This window comes from Microcaecilia unicolor, chromosome 1, assembly GCF_901765095.1.
Source record: "Microcaecilia unicolor chromosome 1, aMicUni1.1, whole genome shotgun sequence".
Taxonomy (NCBI): domain Eukaryota; kingdom Metazoa; phylum Chordata; class Amphibia; order Gymnophiona; family Siphonopidae; genus Microcaecilia; species Microcaecilia unicolor.
In genome coordinates, this window is record NC_044031.1 from 489,034,707 (window position 1) to 489,052,220 (window position 17,514).

Genomic DNA, 17,514 nt, shown 5'->3' on the forward strand with positions numbered 1-17,514 from the left:
TGTTTTGCTAAATTGTAAGAAACAGAAATTTGGGTGGCAATCCTATAACTAGATGCCACATGTTAGGTGCCCCATTGGCATGCACTAAGTATCACTTCTACAATAGCATTTTGACACCAAAATGCCATTATAGAATACTAGTGTAACCCACCATTTCAGCTCCTGACATATCAAAGTCATCAGTTATGCTAGCCATTGACATGACACAACTGATGGCACATAAGTGCAGCACACTTCATGCACAACTTACAATATTCTGTAAGTTACATGTGTATCTTTGTGTCCTGCCCATTCTCCAACAAGGTCCAGGCCCCCTTTCACTTGCGCATAATCCCTTGGATTCTGTAATGGGTGCCCAAAATTGGGCATGGATCCCACATCTGCGTGCAAAATAATTAGTTAATGAGCTCCAATAATTTATTTATCAGAGTTAACAAACAATTAGCACAATTTATTATTTGTATGTGGATCTTGCTGCATGCTATTTTATAACAATAGGTACCTAAATTTCATTGTTTGCAACTCAAAAGGGAATGTGGCCATAGGATATACAGAGACATTCACAAGAGTTTAAGTGTAGTGGTATAGAATAACAGAGATTAGTATCCAAAGTAAGCGCCAGGATTTACACCAGGTTTTAGCAGGCATAAGTACTCATACCAAAAGTTGGGCACAGAAATCCGCACTAAGTGCTATTCAATACAGGGTGATCATCCCAGAGCACCCTTTATTAAATAGCATTGTTAACAGATTTTTTCCGGCGCCCAAGACATTTCGAGAATCTGACCTAAAGCCCTTATGCACAACTGGGTGTCTGTACGCTGGAGGGAGAGGGAGAGAAAGAAGGAGAGGCAGAGGCAGGGAGAGAGGGAACGTGGACTTATGTAAGTGTGCTGGGGTACAAGAACTAGGGAGGTATGTGCAGGTAGAGAAGATTAAAAAAACTAGAGAGCAATATTGAGAATTCAGTTTTAGGGGGCCATGATTGGAAGATAACTATGGGGGGGGGGGGGGGGAGAGTGTATTCCACAGGAGGATTGACAGAAATCTATGGGTTAGTGTGTGTACTGGGAAAGAGGCAGAGAGAGAGAGAGATAGGGGTGTGCATGTTTACTGCGGGAGGCATAAAGAGGGTTATAGGGGAGGAGGGTGGATGTTTGAGTGTGTGTGCTGGGGTGATGCAAGGAGAAAGCTGTGAGTGCGTGTGTTTGCATGCTGGGGGAGGCAGAGAGAGAGAGAGAGAGAGACATTTTGGGGTATCCACCATGAAGAGGTAGCCCACATGGACCCATCTCGATCAGGAGGATACTTGGAGCTCTAGCTGAGGAGGCAGTTCTCCAGCAGCCCTGTTGATAGGATACATTTAAAAATTTTTAAGAAGCTGCTTTTATGGGGGAGGGGAGAAGGAGTGGGGATTTAGAGAAGCTACTGTTTTTGAGGGGGTAGAGAAGAGATACAGAAGCTACTGCTGTGGATGGGGGAACGTGAGTCAAGGCTGCTGCTGGTATAGCTGGGTAAGTAACAAAGAGTGGCTGTGTTTGCTGAGAGTGGATGGGTCTAGCAGTGGAGAGGGGTTAAAATTGCAGCTACTAGTGGCAGGTGGGTAATGGAAAGTGGCTAAGGCTGCAGCTTTGGCTTCTCTTCTATTGCCCCACAAACCACAACCTAAAGCCTCTCTCCATTGCCAAATGGTAGTCAGTAGGTGGATGGGCAAAGGGAAGAGCAGTTGCCTTTTATCTGCTCTTTCCATACTACTGTGTTAAATAACTTGCAGTGCATCATCTTGAGCACATTATGAATCTGCAATTAAATGTGTGTAATCCTCTTGTAGATTAGATATGAGAATTTCCCCAGGGGATTACTAGAATGGTGTAGAACTCTCTATAGATTCACTGGGGGGGGATAACAGCATAAGTGGGAGAGTGAAGAGCCCAACCCAGAGGGAGGATTAGGACAGAATAAATGACAAGGGGTGTCATAGTTGCGGTGGAGTTTAAAGGTTGTAAAAATTATAGGATTAGTGAGCATATGGGCTTTGGTTGCCTTCACTCCCGCAAGGATCCATGAGGAGATGGGGTATCCTGATCAGGCCCAGTAACCTAAGGCTGAGCCAAGGAGTAATTGCTGGTGATAAAAGCAGTAATTGTGAGGAGCGCTCTGGGTGGGTAGAAAGGGTTAACCTCCCAGGAGCAGAACAGGAAGAGCCTGTTCAGTGCCAGAGGCAGCAGCTTAAAGAAGTGCACTTCTGGAGGTAAAGGACAGATGGGAAGGTCTGAACCTGAGTGGGTCCAGTGGCTGGGTAAAAGCCCAGCAGGACAGCTGGCCATGGAAGGAGTGGGAAGCCACAGTATTGGATTGTTCTGCTAGAAAGGATGGGTATTGGAGAGCTGGTGAATACTCTAAATATGTAAATACCCTTGGATTTATAAAGAGACTATTAATTTAGTAGTTGGAACTTTGCACCAAAAGTCTTGAATTAGCACAAAAACCTATTTCAGCAAAATGAAGTGTTTGTTAAAGAAAAGAAAACCTCCCTTTCTTTTCACTTGCAGCATTTCTGGCCTCTAAAAGTTGCTCTATCTCTGTCTTCATCCTGACTCTATAGTCCCTTCCTACCCACCCCTCTCCCACCCACCCACCCCTAAGTTAACTCTCCCTATACAGGAAAATCAAGAGACAAGTATCTTCAATACACCATACATTGGTCAATCCTATTTATTCATATCCCTTAACACAGTTCACCTTTTCATACTTGTGAAACCCATAAATATGACCTTCATTCAATGCACTACATGTTATGCTTTAGTACTACGGAAAACCATCTAGAACCCTCTGATTCCCTCTGATCCTTCCCCTCCACTAGAAAGGAGACTATCTTCACCGGAGAGTCTGTCCTTTTCCTCTTTTGTCCAGGAAATGGCTACGGCTATTCCATTCCATGTGGAGGTTGAGGATGAGCCCAGGACTGAGATGCTCGAGGTCTTGGATTATTCTTCTCCACCTAAAGAGGCTGTGACAGTTTCTCTGCATAAGGTACTGAAGGAAGTCCTTATGCAAAACTGGTCAGCCCCTCTGTCTGGCCCCGTGGTCCTGAAAAAAGCTGAATCCCAGTATCAGATCCACGGTGAACCCGGGTTGATAAGGTCTCAGTTACCCCACAATTCCATGGTTGTGGACTCCGCCCTCAAGCAAGCCAGGAATACTAGAGACTATGCTTCGGTACTCCCAGGCAGAGAAGCTAGGATTCTTGATTCTTTTGGGAGGAAGACGTATCAGGCCGCTATGCTTGCTGCCAAGATCCAGTCATACCAACTCTTCACGAGCGTACACTTGCAGGACTTGATACATGAACTGTCCAGCTTGGTTGAGACACCCCTATGGAGCTGGCTGAGCCTTTTCGCCAGGTGGTCAGGCAGCAGAAGGCTTGTCGCAAGTTCCTGGCCAGGGGTACTTTTGACACTTTTGATATGACATCCAGAATCACTGCTCAAGGTATAGTGATATGCAGACTCTCTTGGCTGCATGTCTCTGACCTGGATCATTCTGTCCAGCAGCGGATGGCGGATGTTCCTTGCCGGGGGGACAATCTTTTTGGAGAAAAAGTAGAGGATCTAGTTGATCAATTCAAGAAGCATAATGATGCTATGGATTCTCTCTCCCACCGGGCGCCTTCTGCTACTGCCTCCTCATCTAGGAGTATTTTTGGAGGGAGGATGAGTGCCCCCTATAACTATTCTAGGTGTAGGTACACTCCTGCTTATTGGCAGCCTGCCCAGGCTCAACCCCAGCATGCTCGTTCTCGTCAACAGCGTGCGACTAAGGCCCATTCTGTTTCCCAGCAAAAGCAAGGGACGGGCTTTTGACTGGCTCCAGTTCAGCATAGCCTCGGTAAAAGTGTCCATTCTGGACTACGTACCGGTAGGGGGGAGGTTGATGTTTTTTCACCAAAGGTGGCCTCTCATAACCTCCGACCGGTGGGTTCTTAAATGGCCCAGTTAGGATACACTCTCAATCTGGAATCCAAACCTCCAAATTGCCCACTGGGAGCTCAATCTTACAGATCCCAGCACAAGCAGGTACTTGCAGAGGAACTCTCCACCCTTCTAAAGGCCAGTGTGGTCGAACCCGTTCCACCAGGGGAAGAAGGGCTGGGATTCTATTCCAGGTACTTCCTTGTGCAGAAGAAGACAGGAAGGATGCGTCCCATCCTAGACCTAAGGGGCCTGAACACATTTCTAGTTCGAGAAAAGTTCAGGATGGTTTCCCTGGCACCCTTCTTCCCATGATTCAAGAGAACGATTGGCTATGCTCTCTGGACTTAAAGGATGCTTACACACACACATCTTGATACTTCCAGCTCACAGGAAGTATCTTCGATTTGGGCTGGGAACTCAGCACTTTCAGTACTGTGTGCTGCCTTTTGGTCTGGCGTCTGCACCCAGAGTATTCACAAAGTGCCTAGCAGTAGTCGCAGCGTCGCTACGCAGACTGGGAGTGCATGTGTTCCCTTATCTCGTTGATTGGCTGGTGAAAAGCACCTCAAAGGCAGGCGCTCAGCAGTCCGTATGAATGACTATTCAGGTGCTAGAACTACTGGGGTTCGTGATCAATTACCCCAAGTCCCATCTCACTCCAGTCCAAAAGTTGGAATTCATTGGAGCCCTGTTGTCCATAGCTCAAGCATCTTAACAGGTCACGGCTCGGCAGATGTTGAGGCTTCTGGGCCACATGGCCTCCACAGTTCATGTGATTCCCATAGCACACCTACTCATGAGATCGGCTCAATGGACCCTAGCTTCCCAGTGGTACCAAGCTGCGGGGAGTCTAGAGGATGTAATTCAACTGTCCACCGACTTTCGGAATTCTCTGCAGTGGTGGACGATTCGATCCAATTTGACTTGGGACATCCATTCCAAATTCCTCAGGCACAAAAAGTGCTGACGACGGATGCATCCCTCCTGGGGTGGGGAGTTCATGTAGATGGGCTTCACACTCAAGGAGCCTAGTCCTTTGAGGAAAAAGTTCTTCAGATCAATCTCCTGGAATTGCGAGCAATCTAGAATGCTATAAAGGCTTTCAGAGACCGGCTGTCCAACCAAATCGTATTGATTCAGACAGACAAACAGGTTGCCATGTATTACACCAACAAGCAGGGGGGCACTGGTTCTCGCTCTCTGTGTCAGGAAGCCATTCAGATGTGGCTGTGGGCGCGCCGTCATGGCATGTTTCTACAAGCCACTTATCTGGCAGGCGTTAACAACAGTCTGGCCGACTGGTTGAGCAGGATAATGCAACCTCATGAGTGGTCACTGAACATGGGCGTAGTCCACAAGATCTTCCGAGTGTGTGTCAGCCCCTCGGTGGATCTTTTTGCCACTCAGATCAATCACAAGGTCCCTCAGTTCTGTTCCAGGCTTCAGGCCCACAACAGACTAGCATCAGATGCCTTTCTCCAACATTGGGGAACAGGCCTTCTGTATGCATATCCTCCCTTACCTCTAGTAGTGAAGACTTTGCTGAAACTCAAGCAAGACTGCGGAACCATGATCCTGATTGCACCCTTCTGGCCACGTCTGATTTGGTTTCCTCTTCTTCTGGAGTTGTCCTCCGAAGAACCGTGGAGATTGGACTGTTTTCCAACCCTCATCACTCAGAACGAGGGGTTGCTTCTACATCCTAACCTCCAGTCTCTGGCTCTCACGGCCTGGATGTTGAGAGCTTAGAATTTGCCTCCTTGGGTCTTTCAGAGGGTGTCTCCCGAGTCTTGCTTACTTCCAGAAAAAATTCCACGAAGAGGTGTTACTCTTTCAAATGGAGGAGGTTTGCCATCTGGTGTTACAGCAAGGCCCTAGATCCTCTTTCTTGTCCTACACAGACCCTGCTTGAATACCTTCTACACTTGTCAGAGTCTGGTCTCAAGACCAACTCCGTAAGGGTTCACCTTAGTGCGATTAGTGCTTATTATCGCCATGTAGAGGGTAAGCCTATCTCTGGACAGCCTTTAGTTGTTTGCTTCATGAGAGGTTTGCTTTTGTCAAAGCCCCCAGTCAAGCCTCCACCAGTGTCATGGGATCTCAACGTCATTCTTACCCAGCTGATGAAAGCTCCTTTTGAGCCACTGAATTCCTGCCATCTGAAGTATTTGACCTGGAAGATCGTTTTCTTGGTGGCTGTTACTGCAGCTCGTAGAGTCAGTGAGCTTTAGGCCTTGGCAGTGCATGCTACTTATATCAAGATCTATCACAACAGAGTAGTCCTCCGCATGCACACTAAGTTTTTGCCAAAGGTGGTGTCAGAGTTCCATCTGAACCAGTCTGTCGTCTTTCCTAACATTTTTTCCTGTCCTCAAACCCGCCCTAGCGAAAGCAGTTTATATACCTTGGACTGTAGGAGAGCATTGGCCTTTTACGTGGAGCGGACAAAGCCCTTCAGACAGTCCATCCAGATTTTTTTGTTTCTTTCGATCCCAACAGGGGGGAAGTCGCCATCGGAAAACGCACAATCACAAATTGGCTACCAGATTGCATTTCCTTCACTTATGCCCAAGCTGGGCTGACTCTAGAGGGTCATGTCACGGCTCATAATGTTAGAGCCATGGCTGTGTCAGTGGCTCACTTAAAGTCAGCCTCCATTGAGGAGATTTGCAAGGCTGCAACGTGGTCATCAGTCCACACAGTCACATCTCACTGCTGCATTCAGCAGGATACCCGACGCGACAGTCGGTTTGGGCAGTCGGTGCTGCAGAATCTGTTTGGGGTTTAGGATTCATTCCAACCCCTAGACCCATTTTTGTTCTGTTCCAGGCTGTACTCTCAGTTAGTTGTTTATGGTTTCAGGTCAATCTATGTTTTGTCCTCGCTGTTCATTGTTTTGAGTGAGCCTGGGTGCTAGGGATACCCCACATGTAAGAACAAGCAGCCTGCTTGTCATCGGAGAAAGCGAAGACACTTACCTGTAGCAGGTATTCTCCGAGGACAGCAGGCTGATTGTTCTCACAAACCCGCCTACCTCCCCTTTGCAGTTGTTATTTATTTCTCTATATACTCTTTGATTTAACTGAAGAGAAGTGCTCACGCGATGGGCGGGAAATCAGTCCGCGCATGCGCAGTGTGCGCTATATGCACGCCAAAAGACTCTGGCCAAACTTTATAAATATTTTGCTTGCAAAATGGGCCGATGCGGATGTTGACCCACATGTGAGAACAATCAGCCTGCTGTCCTCGGAGAATACCTGCTACAGGTAAGTATCTTCGCTGTACCAAAACATGACCCCTAGAAAAGGTAGAGAGAAGGGCGACAAAAATAATAAAGGGGATGAGATGACTTCCCTATGAGGAAAGGCTGAAGTGGCTAGGACTCTTCAGCTTGGAGAAAAGATGGCTGAGGGGAGATATGATAGAGGTCTATAAAATAATGAGTGGAGTAGAACGGGTAGACATGAATTGTTTGTTTACTCTTTCCAAAAATACTAGGACTAGGGGGCATGGAATGAAGCTGCAAAGTAGTAAATTTAAAATGAATCGTAGGAAATGTTTCTTTACGCAACATGTAATTAAACTCTGGGATTCGTTGCCAGAGAATGTGGTGAAGGCGGTTAGCTTAGCAGGGTTTTAGAAAGGTTTGGACAGCTTCCTACAGGAAATGTCCATAGACCATTATTAAAATGTACTTGGGGAAAAATCCACTGCTTATTTCTGGGATAAGCAACTTAAAAATGTATTGTACTTTTTTGAGATCTTGCCAGGTATTTGTGACCTGGATTGGTGACTGTTGGAAACAGGATGTTGGGCTTGATGGATCTTTGGTCTGTTCCAGTATGGCAATACTTATGTACTTATATGTACTTATGTACTTAAGTAGCACTGTGAGACTATCACTAGGGTTAACCAGAACCATTTTGAACTTTGCACCAGATAGGTCAACAGTGACTTGGGATCACTCCTACCCAGCCCCACTAGACATCAGGGAGTTTTGCAGGTAGACTCATGGAGAGAGGAAGGGCCTATCAGGTGGGGGGTTTAATACTTTGAAGGATTCAGAATAGAGGTCTTCATATTGGGGAGCTTCTATTGGAGGGCCTTATTTGAGAGGTGTGCCCCTGAAGATGGTTTGTGCTTGAAGGAGGAAGCATCTCACAGACTGAGCCTGCAAATAGGTGGGAAAATGTGGTATACAAATGCAATAAATAAAATAATAAAATGCTATGTGCAACCCCTCTAAAATGTGGCTTGATGCTAATGGAATGGCAAAATAACCCCATCTTTTGGCTGGGGTTATTTTTCTAGCTGTAATGTACACCGCAAATCATGTTGTAGAAATCACATAGTAATGAGGTATTTTTGCATGCATTTGGATGCTTTGCATCTCATTACTTTTTACCCTTTGGTAACCTAAATAACGCTGCATTATAGCAGTGTGATCTGCATTAAATACATGCTAAGAGGCAAATAAAGTGGGCTATTTCTGTGATGCAGCTTGATATCTACCCCCTATGTTTGGACTGTATGTACATAGTATAGGGGCTCATTTTCAAAGTACTTAGACACACAAAATACTATAGGTTACTAACACGCTTATATTTGAAAGAGATCGCCGGCAATCTTCCGACACAAATCGGGAGATCACCGGCCATCTCTCAAAAGCGGCCAAATCGGTATAATCGAAAGCTGCTTTTTTGACACCATCGCCACTTTCCCGTCGCGAAGCCGGCGAAAGTTCAAGGGGGCGTGTCAGCAGTGAAGCAAAGGCGGGACATGGGTGGGCATGGGCAGGGTTAACAGATGGCCGGCTTTAGCCCATAATGGAAAAAAAAAGCGGCTTTAACAAGCATTTCGCCAGCGTGACTTGGTCTTTTCATTTTCACGACCAAGTCACAAAAAGGTGTCCTAACTGGCCAGATGACCACCAGAGGGAATCGGGGATCACTGCCCCGTACTCCCCCAGTGGTTACCAACCCCCTCCCACCCAAAAAAAAGACAAAAAAAAAACCCGTTTTTTGCCAGCCTCAAATGTGATACCCAGCTCCCTGACAGCAGTATGTAAGTCCCTGGAGCAGTTTTTAATGGGTGCAGTGCACTTCAGACAGGCAGACCCAGATCCACCGCCCCCCCCCCCCTACCTGTTACACTTGTGGTGCTAAGTGTTGAGCCCTCCAAACCCCCTCCAAACCCCCTCCAAAACCCACTGTACCCACATGTAGGTGCCCCCCTTTACCCATAAGGTCTATGGTAATGGTGTAGAGTTGTGGGGAGTGGGTTGGGGGGGGGTTGGGGGCTTAGCACCCAAGGTAAGGGAGCTATGCACCTGGGAGATATTTGTGTATTTTTAAAACATTTTAGAAGTGCCCCCTAGGGTGCCCGGTTGGTGTCCTGGCATGTCATGGGGACCAGTGCACTACAAATGCTGGCTCCTCCCACGACCAAATGCCTTCGATGTAGCCGGGGTTGAGATGGCTGCTTTTAGCTTCCATTATCACTGAAAAACAAAAGCGGCCATCTCAAACCCGGCTAAATCCAAGGCATTTGGCCGGTTCCAACGGTATTATCGAAACAAAAGATGGCCGGCCATCTTTTTTTGATAATATGGTTCTGGCCAGCTGTTGCGCCGCCGCCACAATAGATCACCAGCGCCGTTCGATTATGCTCCTCCACGGTACTTTGTGTGTCTAAGTACTTTGAAACTGTCTCATAGTATTCTATAAGTTATGCCACACTCAGACATCGCCCATATAAATGCCTGCTTTCCACTTACACTCTATAGGAGATATACACATAGGTATAGAGGAGTAGGACAGTAATTTGAATTAGCCCCTAGGGGAAAGTGTAGGTAGAGACTTGCAATATTATATTATGGTAGCAATCTGGAAATTATAAGCATGTTTCTTGTGTGCATTCCTGAGTTCTCACTTCTTATCTATGTTTTGAAATTTTATGGTCCTATTCTAGATTCCCCTCTTCTAGGTGTTATTAGGGGAGTTGACCAGCAGACCAGTACTCAGTGACAATGGACCAGGCATTTTACCGAGTACTGGGGGACTTAAGGCTGCCTCATTAAGACCTCTAGACTCCATCTCATTCCATCAGACTTGTACATGTCTTCTGTTAGTCTGAAACTTAGGAAATAATAATATTCTAGGTCCTCTTTACTTACTGAGTTTGATCATATTCTGGTATAGAGAGAGTAACTAACTTGTAAGTTTCATCTGTTAGACTGATTGTCTAATGTCAGATAGAACCTGGGGAAATCTATTATCATATACATCTGATTCCATCACTGAGTGTAGTAAGAAAGAGAAGGAGAGACAGTTTCTAGTTCTAAAGATTACAAGTTTATTTTAATACTCACCAAGTAATACATGATTACAATGCATGCATATGTTCTTTCAGGAGGAGATCCATGTGGCTCGACCTCTTGGGTCTGACATGCCTCTGGAATTCTCCCCTCTTGCATCAAACGTTGTCAGCTTTTATATTCTCTTGACTGCATTGAACTCTATGGGCTCTCATAGATCTCGTTTATCAATTTGCTTATCAAATTACACCCTGACCGCAAAATGTTCTCCAGAAGCTTCTTCTGCAGATGTTCTAACACCTACCCCCTCTGAGCTTCCCATTCTTTCACACCTACCATAGGTGTTGTATGCTTCATGCTATTTTTATCAGTTTCGTTTCTCTTATCAGTTGTTCAGTTTCATTTCTCCACTGCCAACTGTCCTGTAATTAGAAACTTCTTTTAAGCAACAGGCCATTCTCCTTGACCTAAGTCATTCAGCAAGCAAACCCTTAGGCCTCAAATCTAGGCTCTAGGTTTTTAAACTTGGGCAGTAGGTCTCAGATTATACCATATCTCTACAGTTTACTACTAAACTGGAACATAAAACTACTAGAAATAACAAATATTTATTTGCATAAAGCATAATAATAACAAATGAGTATATTTACAAGAATAAAGACAGAAATAATCAGAAAGAAAATGGCATGTATAAATGCTGGGACTGCAGCAGAAGAAAATTAAATCATAGCTCTTTAAATGCTACTAGAACAAAACACACTCCCTGTTGGCAAACTGCCTGTTTGTTGTTACCCAAACAATTACAGAAATGGACTCATTCCATCTGGACAGACATGTGAGTCTCTTCTCCCTTGGGAATAGCTGCAGTTGTTCCAACTCTGGCTGGATCGATGAGATGTTGATATGAAGAGCTCAGCTGATAAGATGAGATGAGATTAGCAGATAGTAGTTAGAGTACTTTGATAAGGTGGACACCCTTATACATATCCTCAAGACAAGAGCAATGTTCCCAATGATTAGATCACTTAATGATAGCTGATTGGCTATGCCTGTTATATAAAACCACAGGCATGTCTTTTGACATCATTCTAGATGCTTTTCCTGGAACTCTGGCTCTAAACAGTCTTGGGGGGGGGGGGGGGGGGGTCAATGTGACTGAGAGTCTTACACATTTCATAGTCTTCCATCAGCCAATTTGCAATGTTAACAGGGTCATAGCTATCTTCCTTAGCAGGCTTGCCTAGGCATGTTTAAACAGTCAAAGTCCTTGCTCTCTTAATGCATAGGCTTTGTATATCTGGGATTTGGAGAGGCAGCTTTCACTAACATAATATAAACATCCTCTGTATTGCACTAGTTTGGGTCTTACTCCTACTGGTATATTATAGTGCATAACTGCATACTCAACATTTAAATGTGTATGTGCACACATGTGAGGGTACATGCCAGTTTTCTACAACTTACACACATATATGATGTCTAAGTGTAGGCACCCTTTTATAGGATTGCCACTCAAGGGGCCAATATTCAATAAGATTCAGGAAGTTAAAATCGATTTTTGTTCACACAAAACTAAGCTGTTAAATACATGTCAATCAGCCATTTAATGCATTAACATCATTTATGTGAACAGTTCTGTCTGCACAAATTGTTCTCCTAAATCTAATTCCATGAATTTTGTTTGGTTTGATTTAGATATTCAGCCACAGATTTAAACTATTTAACTGTAATTGAATATTCAAATAAAAGTTATTTAAATGTGTCCATTTTGCTGCTGTGCAATATCAGCATATAAACAGTAACCTAAAGAACAGATGAAATAAGCATTTTCCCTTTGACACAAAAAAGGTATAACCTTTTCATTTATCTGGTCCCAAACTAAGTTGACCTTTAGCACATACTCTAATTAATTTTCACATATATACCTAAGGTTATTTTATACCCAAATGTTTTAATGTAGCCAAAAAAAACGTGATATAGCTTACCATGTTTGTGATGAATTGCCATACAGTATATCTGAATATTTAGATTATGAAGTAAATTACTACTACTACTACTACTACTTATCATTTCTATAGTGCTACTGGACGTACGCAGCGCTGTACACTTGAACATGAAGGGACAGTCCCTGCTCGACAGAGCTTACAATCTAATTAGGACAGACAAACAGGACAAATGTGATGTAATGAGTTCCATTTTCACTGCAGAAAATGAAACTGGCTCATTACTATAGAAGACAGAGCCAGGGTACTTTTTAACACATTACAAATCCAGTTTTGGCTTTTAAAGACAGCATAATATAAACAGAGATGAAAGAATCTGCTTCCTGTATCTTCAATGTTTGCTGCGATTGATGTCTTGAGATTTATCATTTCCTTCACATTCATTAGGTTTGGGATTGTTTGCCCCATGGTAACAGCTTGTGGTAAGCATTGATACAGGCTGTTATTAACAAATGGTTGAATTAATCTGTAGTTTTATCACACATTAGTCTATCAGCCTCATTGGGTGGTTTATGAAATGTCACTTTTCCTTTGAATTTTAACCCTGTTATGGGTAAGTTGATTGATCTCATCTGAGTCTCCTCTACCTCCAACTACAGTAAGCAGCAGAAGAAATCAGTTATAAAAACAGAAACAAGACAGCCTAATAAATAATGTTATACATGGATATTTCTGACATTGCTTGCTGAAAGTGAGAAAACCAATTTCAGTATTCTGTTCTGAAGAGGAAATAAATAATCTGAAATTTTCCTCCAAAGATGAAAACAAAGTAACTATTACAAGATATATATTATTCTTTGCAGTGCTGGGAAAAAGTTTGTGAACCCCCTGGGCTGATCTGTATTTTAGCACAATTTATATACAGGCATGATTAGAAGCTGGTCTAAACCATGGTAAGAAAGAAAGGTAGCCACACTGAAATTGCTCTTGAAATGCACTCAGACAAAAAGGATATAGTTTGATTATTTATTCAACAACAACAACAAAAATACACTAAAAAGTACTCTCACTGTACATTTACTTTAACTGATCAATTTCTCACCTATCCTTGAGGAATTTTGGCTCATTCTTCCATATACAACTATTTCAGCTCTAAAAAATTGAGGGCTTCTTTGAACAAACAGCTTGCTTCATTTCTTTGTCATAACCTATCAGGAGAGTCAGGTTGGGACTGACTTACTAATCCAAAACATGAAATCTACTCTAGCTGTTCCGTGATAGATATATTGAATGTTTGGGGATGCTATCTTCCTGCATTACTCCTTTTATAGAAGATAACCCCTAGTGGTTGTTCCACGAGACTACTGCTAGGAGTCATCATTGCCATTTTAGATTATGGTGCAGATCTGTATACTGAATATATCTGTATATCTGTAACTGAGGAGGAATATTGCTATCGCCCAGGACCACTGGTTCACCAATGCAGACCACTGGATAAGCCCTGGGGAGGGTGAAGGTTGGTTGGTGGGAAGGCAGGTTTTCCCTTAACCCTTATCCCCTTCCTCCTCCTCGCCCCATTTTATATTCCTCTTTTTCTTCTTTTCTTCTTGTTTTTGTTCTTCCCTCTTTCCTCCCATACCACTTACATTTCTCTCTCCCCCTTCCTTTCCCCTTTTCTGTCCTTTCTTCCTTTCCTCTCCCATTTTCCCTTTTTTCCCTTCTTCCTTTCTATTTTGTTTTCTTCTCCTTTATTCCCTCTTTTCCTCCCTTAATCCCCTTATTTTTCCTCCTTGTTTGTCTTTCTACATCACCTTCAGTATGTACTTAATCCTTCACTAGTCTTATCATTTAAATGCATTTATAAATTGACCAAAATAAAATAGAATATACAATGAATCGCATTATGCCTGTGTTAAAAGGATGGATTATTCCTTATTTCATGCCTCCAACTATGAGGATAAACCATTCATTTTGTTCTAATTCATTTAATGCTAGCAGTAAAGAGGATCAGTTCAGGTTTCTTTTTCATGCACGTAACAAAAATAATGAATTTTTATATCATTCTAAAAAGTCCTTGTACTAAGCTGTGGTAACAAATGGCTTTTAGCATACCCTTACGTGGGTCATTCTTGCGCACCAAGGCCATTTTTACTGTGGCCGAATAAAGCCTGATTTTCTATTAATTTCATTAATGGTCATCTGTTAATGTTGCCATTAGCCTGCGGCCATGTTTTAACATTACTGCAGAAGCATTTACCATCACCTATTTTGTAGGTGGTCAGGGCTTCTGCGTTATCTGTGTGGTAACCAAAATAGCATGAGGTAATGTAGATGTGCTAACAGGTTAGTGCAGAACACCTACTCATCGCTTCTGACACAGCCCCTCAAAAAAATACAAAAGAACAATTAGAGCATGATTAGCGCATTTGTATCACAAAACTAATGTGGAACGCATTAGCACATCCTGCATTAGATGTTTTTTTTGTTTTGTTTTGCTTTGCATGTTAGCACCTAAACCAGCTTAATAAAAGGACTCCTTAAATTATTAAGGGTTCCTTTTACTAAGCTGCGGTAAGTGCTACCATGCACTTACCACAGCTTAAAAGGGCTTACAAAGGGACATGAAGAAGCATCCTGTGGTAAAAGCTCAATGTGGGTATGCATACCACATGCTAAAATTTTTTTTTTAATATTTCTCTGAGGAGGCATGTCTGGGGATAGAGAGTAGGCATGACAGCACAAATCGGTTAGTGCAGTCACATTACCGTGTGCTGATTAACACGGGATTAGCGTTTGAGCCTTTACTGCCTACAAAGTAGGTGGTAATAAGAGATTACATACTAATTTTTGATAACGGCCACGCACAGTGGCACATGTACAAGGGATGCTCGTTCGGGGTCTGACATAAAGAGGCTCAGGAGTGAGGTGACTGTACTAGGAGGAAAAGCCTCAAGAAGCTCCCGGCACTATTGAGCCACGGGAACAGGGCTGCTTCATCATCGGCTCAAAAACCTCCTATTGTCTTTAACCACCTCCTTAATATGTGTCCACGAGATTTGTAATGTTTCCGCTTGCTGTAATGTCGCCAAATACAGAGAAACAGTAAATCAAGCTTTTACTTAGCGTAACGTGGTGCTTCCTTTTCCAAAAGTCGAGACCATGACCTACGATGGCCAGCGTTTCATCAGCCCGCTTCAGGGCCTGTCGGTCAAAGAAATAGCTTGGAATCTGTACGTTCCAAGCCATTTCTTTGACCAACAGACCCTTTTCTTCCTAGTACAGTCACCTCATTCCTGAGCACCTTTATGTCAGACCCAGAACGAGCATCCTTAGTGTATGTATTTGGATAGATTGACTATTTGTGAGGGATCTCTCCCTTGTGTTTTGGTGTAATATTAGCACATGGCCATTAATTTGGAAAATGGAAAATCGGCCATTTTCTAGCTGTGGTAAAAACGGCCTTAGCACCTGGGAAAAACGCTTAAAAGTTTAAAAAAGAAATGTTGTCATGTTTACTTCAGGATCAGCTCTAACTATTTAATCACATAGGGGCCCTTTTACTGAGCTGCAGTAAAAAGTAGCCTTAGTGCTTCCATATGTGGGTCTTTTCCGTACGCTAAAGCCATTTTTACCACTGCAGTAAGAAGGCCGATTTTCCTATTTTTTCTAGTAATACCACATGCTAAGTTTGCCATTAGTATGTGGCTATTAGAAAAGATTAGCACATGAGCTTCTACCACCACCACCTACTTTATAGGTGGCAAGGGCTCACACACTAATCCTGCATTACTACTACTACTGCTACTACTATTTAGCATTTCTATAGCGCTACAAGGCATACGCAGTGCTGCCACTTAGGGTGGCAATCTGGCTCCGGTTTGCTTCTGAGCATCCGGGCCTGAGGGTGACTAAGCCGAGAAGCAGCGATTGTTTTAAGAGGCATAGAACTAACAGGCATAATCAACAGAGAACCGTTAAAGAGATTGTAAAAAAGAACAAAACAAGGATTCTATAGCACAGAGCCACAGTAAGTGTGGGATCACAACAGTAAAACAGCTGATGGCCACACCTTGATTTAAAATTTTTGCATTAACCCTATTAATTGAGCCCTGATGGGAGTTTGTTCCTGTTGTGTGTTAACTCTATGGTTATGGTCAGGAAGCAGAGAGGAGGACTGAGAGACAAGAGAACAGTACTGACAGTGACAACACATTGCATTGGTAGACATGAATTTCATGTGTTTTGTCCTAGAGCTTTCTGTAAAAGCTAAAACAGAAAAAGTATATTTCAGAAATAATAAAAATATGCATCAACTGTAGGCTAGGTCTTCCAAATCTCATTACTGAAACAATGAAATACTTCTATACAATCATTCATTGTAATAGTTCTTGGTATGCTATGGTCCGTGGGGCTAGAGCTGCCTTGGTATGCTGAAAAATGTCTATTAAAATGAGACCATGTTATTAATCACGCTGAATCCAGAAAAAAAATAAAAAAAACTCCTTTGATTATTTCTACTTATATTTAATTCTGTGTTCATATTTATAAAATATTTTCTACATGTAAAGCATGCTTAACATGTAAAAATGACTATTATAGAAGCGTGAAGGGTTATACATCATACAGTGGAGCCACACAGAAAGTTTGTACCTAATGTTATGCAATGTGAAGATAATTTTCAAAGGAGCCATCTAGTTTTTGGTACTAAGAATATACACTGGGCCCCTTTTATGATGCTTCGACTGCGCTGGCATTCTGCATGTTTATCATGCGCGCCAAGTCCCCCTTTTACCACAGCGAGTAAAAGGGAAGTCTTTTTCTTCGACTGCGCTGGCATTCTGCATGTTTATCATGCGCGCCAAGTCCCCCTTTTACCACAGCGAGTAAAAGGGAAGTCTTTTTCCTGCAGGAAGTGGCCATGCAGCAAGTAAAGCACTTGCCGTGTGGCCTTTTATTTTGGGGGGGAGCCTTTACCCCCATCTACTGAAGTGACGGTAAGGGCTCCCGTGCTAACCCGACGGTAACCAGGCAATGCACGGCACTGCCTGATTACCACCGGCATTGCGGCTCATTAGGGATGGGAAGTACGCCAGACTGCCACGGCAGCCTGGCTGTATTTCCTGTTTAGCAAGCGGTAAGCCCACGTTGGGCTTACCGCTGCTTAGTGAAAGGGGCCCAGAATGCATTAAGGAAGTAGAGAAATAAACAAGTAATGCTCTATGATCTGCATATGACCACAAAGAATGCAAGAGCTCTGTATATTAATGGTGGAGGGGGAGGT

The 17,514-nt window shown here is 43.4% G+C and overlaps 1 protein-coding gene across 1 annotated transcript in view; it reads left to right on the forward strand.

Annotated features, from left to right (window-relative positions):
* The window catches only part of SNTG1 (syntrophin gamma 1), a 734,999-nt gene that overhangs the window by 708,733 nt on the left and 8,752 nt on the right, over positions 1–17,514 (forward strand). The window lies entirely within an intron of this gene.